This window comes from Sinohyriopsis cumingii, unplaced genomic scaffold, assembly GCF_028554795.1.
Source record: "Sinohyriopsis cumingii isolate HCF-2022 unplaced genomic scaffold, ASM2855479v2 utg000622l, whole genome shotgun sequence".
Taxonomy (NCBI): Eukaryota; Metazoa; Mollusca; class Bivalvia; order Unionida; family Unionidae; genus Sinohyriopsis; species Sinohyriopsis cumingii.
The window spans coordinates 4,541,369-4,553,005 of NW_028315918.1; the positions used below are offsets into that span (position 1 = coordinate 4,541,369).

Below are 11,637 nucleotides of genomic sequence, written 5' to 3' on the forward strand. Positions count from 1 at the left end.
TTTCCTCAGACCGCGATGTTTTCGAATGAAGAAAAGAAATATAAGCGTCTCTGGCAGCCGAGACCGATATGGTATTTGTGATCTGTAGCTAGATCATAGTTCAATTGTACCATCGAAACATTTGTCAGTTAATCATAACAAGTAAAATAAGAGCTTTCCATTTCATCGTCATTAATTGATTCATTAAATCTAATTTAGTTTTCCTGTCAGATGCGTTTTTCACTGTCATTCCTGGGGTAAATCTAAAGAAATGAACGTTCTGTATTTGTTAATTTGTATCGCATTTCATTGAATCAAAAACATCCACTAATAAAAAGCGAGAACCCATTTATGAAATTATAAATATTATTAATGTCGGAAGAGGAAATAATTTACCTCCAATTGCCTAGTATCTGTTCTTTAGTCTAAGGTACCGTTCCAATAGTCCGTGAGCATAACAAAAGGTTCTGATCATATATCATCTTAATATTTGAGATGCATCATTATGCTCACCTTCCGGGTGTCAAGCGGACTTGAAACACATGTAACGATATATGGTTATCGTTAGTATATGAGCAGCTTTCTTGTTGAAACCTGCAGTGTTGGCCGTATTAAAACTAAATAGCAAATTGTTTTTAATTTGTTTTCTTAACGTAATGTTGTTAATAAGTGATGATTTTATATAAAACAAATACTGGATGACCACGATGGTCAAGAGGATACTAATAAGGTTGCGTTTAGAAATTATTAAATAGACCATAAATACATAAAGCTTCGAAGCTCATGCACGGGCATTATTTTGTGTCCAAATCGCAACACACTTATCATGATTTTTGAAGTTCTAAAACGTTAATGTTTATTGGCCTATATATAGAGGATATACTGCTTCTCCGTTACTTTACCAGAATGTTTGCCTGTGAAAGGTGCTTTTGGGACCTACCTTTGTCAAAGGCAAACAATCAAGAGAAAAGCAAATCCTAAAACACTCAACTAAATACGGAATAATCTTCAAAATGTAAATTTGTATGTAACTGAATAAACATTAAGGGGCATGCATGATGTTGTATGCTTACTTTCTTTCTGCTTTGATAAATTTTGTTCCTTGTTTGTGCTTTTTGAGCCTGTTAGACTTTGACAAAGTGACTCTTCTTTCCCAGAAGTAATAATGCGAAATTTGCTCTAATTTTACACTGTTTAGTTAGTTTGTTTTACGGTTGAAATCAGACTATATAAATCTTGATCTCGAAGGAATCGATGCATATGAAAATAATGTTATTTACCTCTTGTCTGTTTAATTTGATATATTCGCGAAGTCATCTTGCTGATTTTACAAAGAAATTTAAACGATGTTTAATATGTTTAGTTGATACATTTTATCACTTTGTAGCCGCTATTAAGTTTACAACATGCAATAGCACAAAAAGCGGTTGAAATAGTAAAGGACACGCAAAAATAAGACAACTACTAATGCTAGAAGTTACATAATTTAAACAATCTAGTTTTTTGAATGATATAAAAATCAAACGCACAAAGTCCTAGAAGTAAACACAACGCAAAGGAGAAAAACAAACTTAGCAGCAATAATAAACAAAACCACTTATCAATTACGCTGACAGCACATCTCAAATTTGCAGAGAAAACTCCGATGTTTAGCAACATTTGAGAAGTTGAAGAGATGATGGGAATATGGAAGATTCCACGTACCCAGCATATACCTGACCTGTTCGCAGTTGCATATTTGATTCATCTTCTCTCTGGTCCTAAATAATATTATGATACTATTAAAATAATATTATATTTAAATCCAATGTTACTGGCACAGTTTCTACGGTTTGGTTTCTCTTGTGACAACTAATGCGGCTAAAATTTCAATCCTTCTAATACAATTGTTGTATCCGAGAACACATCCTTATAGAGTTGTATCATTTTAGTTATGTAGTCTGACTGATTTACATCGCCAAGATGGATGTGTAGACTGTGGCCGAGAGTCTTTGATAATGTGAATCTTAAAAGTGCAAATTGTCCAGCATACATCATAGCTGGCCTAACAGTAACAGGAATGAATGGAATCATTGTGCTGTTTTAGACATTCAGCGTAAATCTTATGTATTTAAGACATTTAAAAAATTCTCAAATACTGTTCATGCCATTGGATCAGATTCTAAAATTCTTAATTACCGAACAAAAATTCGACTTAAAATGAAATGAGTCTAATTAAACATATCAAAATTTTGCAGGAGTGGAAGACACAACTGTATGCTATTCATGTGCTGTGACCTTGAAACATTGGGATCCAGACGATGACCCACTTTTAGAACACATTCGTTACTCCCCGACTTGTAATTACCTGGAGAACTCTTTGGGAAGGAAGACTCTTCAAGAATTCTTGGTATGAACTTCAGAAATTCACCAAACAGAGTAATTTTTTTTTTCTTATAGCTTGAAAATTACCTGAGAAGGTACCAAAAAAGAAAAGATCCTACTTATAATTTCCATTCCTTCAACCGAACGTTGTAGATACAATATGCTTTCGATATTGAATATGATTTTATATATCAATTGCAATGCAAGAAACTAAGTGAGACGTTATTGTTACTAAGTACAGTTTAAATGCACAGATTACGTTTCGGACAACAAATAATGATAAAACAAAGGGATTAGTTTTATTAATCGTAACGATGAAGATAATAATACTTCCTGCTAACAATATAAACATTAAAAACCCACCATTCAAAACGATAAAGGTTGAAGAAATTTCTGTATAATCTCTGTTCACAGGATCAGATCGGGAGCGATCCTAAACAAGTAAAAATCGGGTTCGAAGATGGGAATGCGTCAGTGGATTGGGATATTCCAAGAATCAATACAAGTATAGCTTAATTCTTTGACAAAATGGAAGTTAAAGGTTAACGTTAATCTCAAATCTCAACTTCGTTTATCAAGATTACTCGATACTCGATACAAGATAAATCTTATGTGCAGTCACATTTTATCAAAACATTGAATAAACAGCATGTGTAAAAGACTTATAGAAATACTAGATTTAACTATTAAACCCTTGTAGGGTCGAATCACCTATTAGATACTGTAAGATGGTTCAAATATATTATTATTGTAACGAAGTAATTTCAATAGATGCCAGGAAAATATGATATCTTCTGTATTTTAACTCGGTCTATTACCATTCATTGATATATATATATATATATATATATATATATATATATATATATATATATATATATATATATATATATATATATATATATATAAAATGCCAAATCTTGATAGGTAAGTTGCTTAGAGCCAACTCGTTAGATCTGGCAGAAGATCGTCATGAAGAAAATAAAAGTTTAAAAAATTCTCCAAGAAGCCCTGCGTACCAATCCATTGAGGTGAGGCTCTTCACCTTTGGAAAATTCCCAAACAACAATGGAATATGTATCCGAGATATAGCTCAAGCTGGATTTTATTACACAGGTATTACAGTCGTCTTCATTAATATTGAACTACATTTAATAATATTCTTAGTATTCTAAAATCTTAATTTGGAAGGCGAAGCAATTGAGTATGTATGTGTGTGCATGAGTGTGTGTTTGTGAGTGAGAACAAATTATTGCCGTGTGAGCATAAATCTGAGTTCTTCAGTGCCAGAAAACAGGCATTGCAATTGGTTTAGACTCCTGCAGGAAAAAATAATTTCCTTTCAATATTACCATTATTATCACGTAATAAACATAAAGGTCTTTAACATTTGGCATATCTCAAAACATCTCTCTATTGTTTCTTGACAGAATAGTTACTGATTTTTATAACCAGTACACGCACTTACGAAAGACCGACGCTTTCTGAGGTTCCTCTGAGGACTCTCAGGCTCGGAATCTGCATAATATTTGTACGTTTTGTGACCCAGCGATTGAGTTGATCGAGGATCATAGTACATACGTAATTAGTGGTGCTTGTTTCTATAAACAAACTCAGTATTTCAAAATTGACTTCAAGGTTTAGGAGTGCCGAATGTTTACAATGGAATATCATTAAACTAATTTAATGTCAATTTTACAACAGTGAGGTATATAATTATCCACTAAATGTTGTTTATTTAATTGCTTGGAAAATATAAACAGTAACTGTTGAGCCAATCTGATATCGACGTATCTGTTGCAAATGTGCTGTTCACATTGAAACAGGCCTAGCCACCCAAACTAAATGTAATAGTTTGTCACTGATGCATTCCAAAAGATGATCGCAATCATATTAATTTACACAGATTTTGTTGGGCTTTCGAGATGAGACAGTTTTGGCCAAGTTAGGTTTAGCCAAAGAAAACCATAAAATGTTGTTGTGCATTTATGACGCATGCCACAAATATTTTATTACAATCATCTGCATGAAAAGGGTTTATTTATTGTTAGACCGCAGAAGTGCCCTTATGATGATTTAAGGGAAAGCACATAAAGGCATGCTTAAACCAGACAAATATAAATATTGCTAGGAATCTCGGTACACCAAGATGTTGGATCTTGCATGATAATTTCGTACAACATGCACATAAGTTTATATTAAACACGTTAACATATCACTTTATGTGCTTCTGATGCTCCAAATAAGCACATTCTCTTTACTGGATGGCTGCGATCGTGGTAAACGTTTCTTTACACCGCCTTATGGAACTTTATTCTTTTTACCAATACTATGTCTAGACTGCCATAAGGGTATTAAGTAAAAATGTCAAGTCTTTCCTACTATGGTGCATTCACCCACACAGGGCTCGTTACACCATGTATAACATATATCATAATATGCTATGAAAAATGGCGTTAAACCCAAATAAAAGAAGAACAAGTAAAATTATGGGTATTGATAAGTTGATAGCGTGTGTGTGATTAAGTGTGATGTGTATACCTGTAACTTGGTGTTTGCCCTGTATACAAGCGTGGTTTAAATACCAAATCATAGAAGTAAATAATCTCACCTCTGTTCACAAAAGACTACAGACATACAGCTGTGTCTCAGCTGACAGTTCATTCGACCAAAACATATTTACGTGGTAAATATGTGATACAATTCCGACTCAAAATGGAATTTGTTTATGCCTTTTATTCCAAATCAAATGATGCAAATATTTGGTCTGAAGTACATTACAAGAAATATGGGAGTTTACGCATCCAGTAACAATCTTTGCACATGAATATCGCAACAATGTAATATACTGTTGTGAAGTGGCAGTTTAGTGTAAACATACATTGTGTAATGGACCCTAACAGGTACTATATCAAACAATGTGATATCAGATGTCTTGGCTATTCTTTGTTGAAAAATGTTGTCGTCTGAATAAAATGTTCTGTTTATTGGGAAGGATACTTTTTTCTTGACGTAAATTTGTTAAATAAAGTATTATCTACTTTTAAACGCAAATATTTGTGCAACTTCGGGACTATTTTTTGAAGCACTACAAATGAAGGGTGCAATTTCTCAGATATTTTCTCTCTCTCTCTCTCTCTCTCTCTCTCTCTCTCTCTCTCTCTCTCTCTCTCTATATATATATATATATATATATATATATATATATATATATATATATATATATATATATATATATTCCGTTTTCTGTTTCCATTTAAATGAACCAAACTATCCGACGCCTTTTTGGGGGTTTGGGGGTTATTTGGACTCAAAATATAAAAATCAGCATTGGTTATGTTGAAGGTTCTAAAAGTAGTTGCACTTGAATAAAAAGACTGGATATTTAGTGTAAATAACGTTCCAGTACAAATAACCTTTCAGGAATAGACAAAGTAACACCCGTTTTATTTGCATCCTAAAGGCTAAAATCACGAGGCATTTAATTTTGTTTTGATTTTTGGATAGACTGAGTACAAATTACTTTCTTCACTAGTGTGCAAGTCTTCAGGGAATTCAGAGAATAAATAAAGTGATTTTCTTATAATACAAATACAGCAGACTATCTCAGGCAGGATAGTATTACACTAAAAAGACGAAAATCTATTGAATACATTTGCTTTTTCGGTGTCTGACATAATACTTAAGCATGGATGCGAAGTTTGTTTGCATTTGTTTCCAGTGTGGCTTGTTCCGAAGCACACTTTATCTCACGTGACAGCTATGAAATTGGAGTGTTGTCTGAGGTGTGATAGAGAGGCTCCAATTTCCGTGCTAATCCAAAGGGAGCATTTTTGACCTTGTCAAGATATGTAGAATACATTCTAAAACAAATCAATGTTGTCTTTCAACTTTAGTGCGTTTTAAATACATACTATTTGAGGTTAATGCTTTGGAAGTAAGATGCTCCCAAAATATTTGAAATGTTTCTTCTAACCACTTTGTATATAGATCTAGATGAAGTATATTACTTGTTTATATCTAAAGTGCAATTTGAGAAGTTTTCTGGAAATCTAAAGCTGCATAATTATTATTTGCCTCAACATGGCATATGCACTCTTTTATAGACCAAATTAATTTACAAATGTAACACAATGTGCAAAATGTTAATTGGTTAACTTGGCCCCTTCTGCTCGAAAACTTGAATAAATTCTATCAGCAAAAACCGGTTCACTTTCTATGAATCGCAGTATTGGATCCATACCGCAAAATTACCAGTATACATGTAAAACCAAACTGACCTAATAATTGTAAAGGACTGCAAAAAATGTTAGCATAAGCTTCCGTTATCAGTTGCAAGTACGTTGTGCTACTAAAATATCTTAGTAAAACAAGGTAGATCATCCGACATGTATACATATGCTGAAAGTAATCAGTCCACTGACTGTATCTGTATTTTATCTGACTGAGACCAACTTAACTGGGAAACATATAGACTGGTGAAGAAGTTACCATGTTTTTTCAATGGCTTTAAAATTGATCCCGTGTGGCGGAATAATGTTGTAGCAGCCAATCGTTGTTGAATAACAGGCGACGCCGAAAGGATCTTTGTGTGGTGATCTCAAACTGAAGAACGAATCAGCATTCTACATTGACGGCATAATACACTGCTGTACCGATTGTTTAGAAAATTATGCTACCTTAATTGGTACAGTAGAGTCTCCAATGTGACCGATTGCGACTAGAAAAATCTGTAAAATCCTATCCCTTGTTCGTCATGTTTGGTTCGGTGCTTTACGACACAGCAACACAAGTAGACGATTTCGTGCCGAGACAATCGGAATAAAGTGAATTGCTCACTGAAACACCACAGTAGCTGATCCAGGCTGGTCTGATGGTAAGGTTCGAACATGCACCATTTCAGTCCAGTACTCTAACTACTGAACCACGGCTGATACCGATTCATGATGTACAATGTTGTGAGCAGGTGGAGGGTTAATTATATTATCAACCTTTCCTGATGCCAAACTGAATCAGAGCATTTATTCTGCTGAGAAAAATATCTTTGGTGTAAGTGGTTTCTTTTGCCAACTTACCTCATGCCCGCAGTTGTTATCAACAATAACATATTTTATCTTCCGATGACTATATCACATAACGTCATCAATAATAGATGACTAATGAGACAATGATTTTCTAAAATCTGTTCTTCTAACATTTATAGAATTGAAATTGCAGAACTTGGTGATGACTGAGGCGTCAAATATTACTTCCTGTATTTAAAAATGTAATCATGATAACCTACTTTTTGCCATATCGTAACAACTGTTTTCATGCTGAACTATCCCCTTTTGGGATATCACTAATATTACATTTCAGTTACTTTCTGAGACTAGAGGTCTTTGGATTCCGTTTAGAAACACAGATGTTCCAAATGGCTTGCTTCATTAAAATCAACGGATCATCGTAGACGGGATACACATTTTTCTCACGAACGTTTCATAGAATATAGCAAAGATTTATCTGCGTGTTGCGTGAAGAGCAAAGTGCTGTTTGCACAGCATTGTCCAAAGGTTTCACAGAACTAGGCATCGGAAAGATTAAAGTTATTTCCGTTTTGTTTACAACGAACTCGAATACGTTGATTGAATCAATACATTTGATACCTCGGGTAGGCGCAAGATTCAATGGATGTTTTGAGCATTACACTGAGGTTACGTTTCGCCATAAAAAGGCTCGAGAACAACATATCCAATTAATCTTATTTACCGTAATTTGTAAAGAAAGGCTTCCTAACCCCGATGACCAATCATCCATAACTTCCATGTGTCCCCTCTTCGAGACCTGGAGTTCTCTTTACTAGTTTGTTCTTTCTTTTTTCGTTTTGCATCACCGGTCCAATGCCGACACTTTGGAAGTAGCAATTCGTGGACATATTCATGATGTTTAAAATTTCAGGTATGAACGATCTCGTCCGCTGTTATTTCTGTGATCTAGGTTTAAGAAACTGGGAATATGGAGACGACCCTTATACTGAGCATGCCCGATATCAACCAGACTGTGCTCATCTGCGAAAATTCAAGGGGGAAGACTTCATTAGGCATATTCAGAAAGAAACTGATATTCCAAAGGTAACATTCACTACTTTTATGTCAAATGCCAATATATTTAAATTTGGCTTTTTATTTTTTATTTTTCAATTGTGGACAACAAATATTTTGTTAGTAAAAACGAGATTTCCTCTCAATTATATGTATACTTATCTGTACAAAATCTGCAAATGTTCTATGCTCAGTTCATCTCTGGTATATTGAGTGTCACAGTCCACGTTTCATAATAAGATAGCTAAGCTCTCATTGTTACAGGATAAAGACACATTAGGCAAGCACATGAATTTAATGTTTATAATGTAAATACGAAAGATAATGGAATCTCTGACACCATAACGTACACATTTATTTGTACCGCATTTAAACTAAACTCCAGGATCTGGAAGCTCTACCCTCTGCACAAAGGTCAGCAAGGAATAAAACAAAATAGTATTGTTCCCTAGCGGTTACCACCAGCAAAGATTAATCACATAAGATGTCTTTTATCAATTGATTCTTATCAATACATGGATTGTGTGAACAAATCTCATTGATTTATAAATAACACAAATATGATCATTGTCTGGAATTATAAACAAATATGGTTGTGTATTGTTGATCGCCAAGGAGGAAGATTAGATTGTCACGAAGATAATGACAATCGATGTCTGTAACGTTCAAAAGCGCGCGAGCAAACACACACACACACACACACACACACAACATATACTATCAATGCTATTAACGTGCAGCAATGAGTGACCAGAAAGCCTGATACATTTATGTTCGAACATAATTCAAACTATATGTTCTTGCACACAGCTACGTGATAATCATTATGTGATATATCCAAAGGTGAAGTTAAACGTACAACATACAATTTGTCTCATATTTGCAGGAAACTAAAAGATACGTTCAATCGTATGACATCGTTTAGAAAGTTAATTTGGTAAATGAGTCCATTTTCAATCACTTTTTTTTATTCCTATGTAAGAGGCATATTAACACCTTTTTGCTGAGACCGAGTCCCTCGTCGAGTCCGCGGGAACTGGCAGGGGAATGTAAGAGAGAAATTCAAAAGGAAAAGGAGGATTTTCAGAAGTGGACCTCAATATTCGAAGGTGTCAGACATTATTTTGAAATTATTTTCTTGTTTTGTGTGAAATGTTCTTCTGCTTGTACATGTCTAAATGTGTAAAACTTTATAATTATGGTTTATTTTGATCTTTTTTAAAACTCTGTAATCCTGTAATAAAACTATGCCGATTTCTGCAACGTTTTCACTTCGTTGAAAAATGAAAAGTCTATGATTCAAACATGTACGTTTGGCTTTGTGAACATATATACCACGATGTTCTTTTCATTGTCCAATGTACATAGTAAACATTTTGCAATATTTACAAATTTATCATCAGAATTTTCAAACAATATTTCCAGTTGGTCTGAGTTATCTTTAAACTGCGTCATATTAAATTACTGAAGATTCTTACATGTTCATATGCATTGCTTGCACTGTTGTCATCTGTTTCACTGTTTCAAGAATAACTCAATACAAAATATTTCTACATCTGTTATAGGTACCTTTTTCATTTTCGCTTTTTAACAATGTAATATAAACCATAGATAACACAAAATATTGCCAGATACAGTACTGGATTGACCTTGCATTTTAAGGAAGACCCCATCGTCAGCAACGTTTAGAATTTTCCATTCCCTGTGTTTTCCTGTATTAATTGCTCTCGTAGAAAACAATTCTTCCATTTCAGGCCAAAATTGTCAGAGTATTTGAAAATCAGTTGCATAGTTATAATATTTCCACAAAAGCACGAATCCTCTATGTAATAGTAGTCCTTCAGAGCACTTCGTCACAGTATTTGCTGTATGATGCCAAATATGATTCCTAAATGATATTAGTCTTGTTTGGAGAGTGCAGTACAGAACCCGATAATGTTATTACCCAGTTGGGAAATTCAAATCGAAATGGTAACATGCATAACAATCGGTATACGGAACAAGCTTTGGTAAATATGTATCTTGGTTTCATGAAGGAAAAATAAAGATATCTGTGAATTGATTGTATCGTAAGAGCATTGTCTTAACCAAAGAGCAGTCAATATTGCACATGTTGCAAACGCATCCTCAACTCTACATTTCTTAGGATTAAAAGAGTTGTCTGTTCCAATGTAGCCACGAAACGTAATGCTTTTGCTGCAGTTCTCGTCTAAAAAACATATCATATTTATCCTTGAAGACACATGAAGAATTGAACAAACTGAAGTTCTTTTAATGCTTAAAACAAAATCTCTCTTGCAGATCAGATTTATCTTAAAAAGAAAGCATGGACCAATCTTCTTTACACTCCTGCTGCACAGAGCGTGCTAGAGCATGGATATAAAGATGAGTTAGTTCTAGCTGCAATCAGAAAACTTAACATCACAGGTATTTTAAGTTCTAACATGCTATGCTTTCATTATGTGATTTAAACATCAAGACTACCAACAGTTCTAGCTAAAGCACAATACAATCAACGGTACACATAACATTTATTGATGTACTTCGTTCAAGGAAGTTCTTAAGGATAGTGAAGGATTTCGTTCTTGACATCCGTCTCCATACGAAATATGGAATTACGCATGCTGGACATCTTGAACGATAAACGAAAGGAGACTATGAATGCGTTACAAGTGACTCCAGTTATATATCATATTTTAAATTTTGTTTACCGAACAAACATTGCGAGAACGATGCTAATCAGAACATAAAATAACAGCTGGCGGTTCTACTGTCGCAAATTTAGCTTTTCTGGGGACGAACTAACCCGTGAAACAGATAGTAGAAACAGTAATACCACCATTCGTATCCTGAGATCCTGCAATTTAAGATTGTTATCTCATTTCAAACTGTATTTAAAGACGTTTATTCTCTTTGACACGGCATCATATTAAGAGGTATATCATCATCATGGCGGCATAATGCCTTTACTAATAAACTACACATATCTATTATTTCAGGAGGCATAACAATATTATGGCCCTTTTCCAGCGAGATTACTCTACTTGTGAACTCTTCTTATAAAAAAGTAATAACTGTCTTTTTCTAAAAAATAGATAGTCAAACGTTTTGTTTCAGGGGTAAAATCATTTTTCGCAGTTAGTAACTTTGACTATTGTGTTTTAACGTTGACCACAGTTATTATCTTCTTGACTGTGTTAGATCTTTTCCTATC

The 11,637-nt window shown here is 34.1% G+C and overlaps 1 long non-coding RNA gene across 1 annotated transcript; it reads left to right on the plus strand.

Moving 5' to 3' along the window:
- The first annotated feature begins 8,295 nt into the window (after positions 1 to 8,295).
- Positions 8,296 to 10,851, plus strand: LOC149773703 (uncharacterized). Its single transcript, XR_016417327.1, has 3 exons — positions 8,296 to 8,453; positions 9,406 to 9,532; positions 10,725 to 10,851. It is a non-coding gene; the product is annotated as an uncharacterized LOC149773703 (long non-coding RNA).
- The last annotated feature ends 786 nt before the right edge of the window (positions 10,852 to 11,637 follow it).